Source organism: Physcomitrium patens, chromosome 1 (genome assembly GCF_059467195.1).
Source record: "Physcomitrium patens ecotype Gransden chromosome 1, ASM5946719v1, whole genome shotgun sequence".
In the NCBI taxonomy this organism is placed as follows: domain Eukaryota; kingdom Viridiplantae; phylum Streptophyta; class Bryopsida; order Funariales; family Funariaceae; genus Physcomitrium; species Physcomitrium patens.
Genome location: NC_143410.1, coordinates 833799 through 836059, shown reverse-complemented (window position 1 = coordinate 836059; position 2261 = coordinate 833799). Strand labels below are relative to the sequence as shown.

Genomic DNA, 2261 nt, shown 5'->3' with positions numbered 1-2261 from the left:
ACAATTTTCCTAAAAACAAGAAATATCTATAGTTAAAAAAACCAAATATTTGCATGTAGAAATAATAGATCATTGTTTGTTGTCTTTGGAGATGTTATATATGAAATTATTCTTTTAGATATAGCAATTAGTAGTTATGATAGCTTAATAATATTTAATATGATTGAGTGGTAAACTAGCCAAATTCATTCCACATCCAACTGGGGTACATCTATAGCTTCCATTTGCTTCCCTCTCAATAACTTCAAGCATTATTTAATTTTTTTTTCAAAGTTCTTTTCATTATTTTATTGTGGTACTTATTTATCATTGGTCTCATACTAATATTTAGCTTTAGAAAAAATTTACCTCCCACTTAGGATTGTATTCTTAAATAACTTAAATTATAGATTATGCCTCATGGAGCAACAAAAAATTACCCTTGATGAGGATGTCACTGTCTTCAGCATTCCATTCCAAAAAACTTGGGGCTGGCACACTACAGAGGATGCTTCTTCAGACTATAATTCAAAGTGTGAAGTACCTCAATTTTCAAGCTGAGCTCTTTTTGATTCACTTACCATTACTAGAAGAATATTAGTTAGTTTCTTCTCCTCTACTTATTAATATGCTTAAACTCAGCAAATAGTCTTTTCTAATTAGAGATCTGCTATGAGACATTGTTCTTCTCCTTTAAGTTTTTTCAAACAAAAGAAAGAAAGGACCTACTTTGAGATCTAAATCTAGGAGATACAAATTCTCACATTCAAAATAATTTCATGGCAAGCTTGGATTACTTCATTGCGGACTATGTCATTAAGCCAATCAAATTTTTCCTTCTATTTTAGCCAATCTAATTTCTTATTAAAAAAATAGATTCAAATAACTAGTTTTATTTAATTCCTCTTAAAGGAGGTTGATTGGTGTCACAATGACGCTTTAGCAAGAATTCCCTTGGATAATCCTTAAGCACAATTTGCATTCAAAAACTTGATGATTCATGAAATTTTATAATTCACACTATATATTGTATTTTGCTACATTCTTCATCATTGTAAGAGTGAAGATATCTGTTGTTGAGAATTATATTTTATTATTCATAAAATTTCAATTCATGAAACTTCTCTTTCAAAAAAAAGAACGCGCTCATAGGAATTTGATACAAATTTTGTCAAAAAAAAATGTATTAATCATTATATAATATGTATTGTGTTTAAATTTGCCTTATGTGCTGCTATGCATTTTTGCAATCAGACACAAAATAAGTTTGACCACTCAACAAAAGTGATTTATATAAATAAGATACTTTTAAAGGAGATTGTTTGTAGTTTTGTACATGCAATGATCCTTTTGTAAGTTCACCTACAAAAACCTTATTACAATTTCTTCTTCCTCTAAATGATAAGATTTACTGAACTTCTTTCAACATTATCGATGACAAATTGTCGACATTACTACAATCCAAAAACTTCATTGGACTATTCAATCAATAGGAATAATGGGCGATATATACAAAAAATAAGGACATAGTCAATGCGAGCAAATGACTCACACCAAATAGGAATTCTTCATTGAAGATCAATAATTGCAATGATCTATCTTCATCACAATGAAATTTCAAAAATTTACTTAGACCTAATGGACCAAGTTATAAATTCATTGATATCATTAATATAGCTTGCATGCGGCCTAGATCATCTAAAGGCATCACAGACCTGTTATTGTGTCAAACTTCTATGGATTAGACACTAATAGTTCTTCTAAGAAGTTAGCTGCAAAAGAAAAAAAATTCTTTGCATAACTAATTAGGAGGCTAAAGTTTTATTTATTAATAAAATTAATTAGAAAAATCACTTAATCAACCAAGAAAAATCATGCACTATCATCTATAGAATCAAAAAAAAGCTCTCAAATTTTTAATCCTTACTATATGTGGATCTGTTAAGTTTTTCTATGTCAAGTTAAATTAAGTCATACGTTGTCATGATGTAACATGGATAACAAGTGAAAGGGTGAAGAAAATATCATATTTTGAGGATCTCACTTCAAAAATATTATAGCAAATTATCTTGGAAAAATAGATATTAGTCAAAGGGTAGAAAAATTAAAGGTGCTAATGCTGCCTACTTACAAATTATGCTTCTATTTAGTTTATAAGGCCATAAATAAGGCAAAACAAGGTAGATTAGAAAAATAAAGAATATAGGCATATGTAGGGAGGAATTAGGAGTACAAATTAGTAAAAATTACCTCAAGAAGATGAAAGTTGATACTCGAAGAGG

The 2261-nt window shown here is 28.9% G+C and overlaps 1 pseudogene; it reads right to left on the bottom strand.

The window, feature by feature from the left end:
* Positions 1 to 911: 911 nt before the first annotated feature.
* LOC112292475 (5.8S ribosomal RNA) lies at positions 912 to 1064 on the bottom strand (annotated as a pseudogene).
* Positions 1065 to 2261: the final 1197 nt, after the last annotated feature.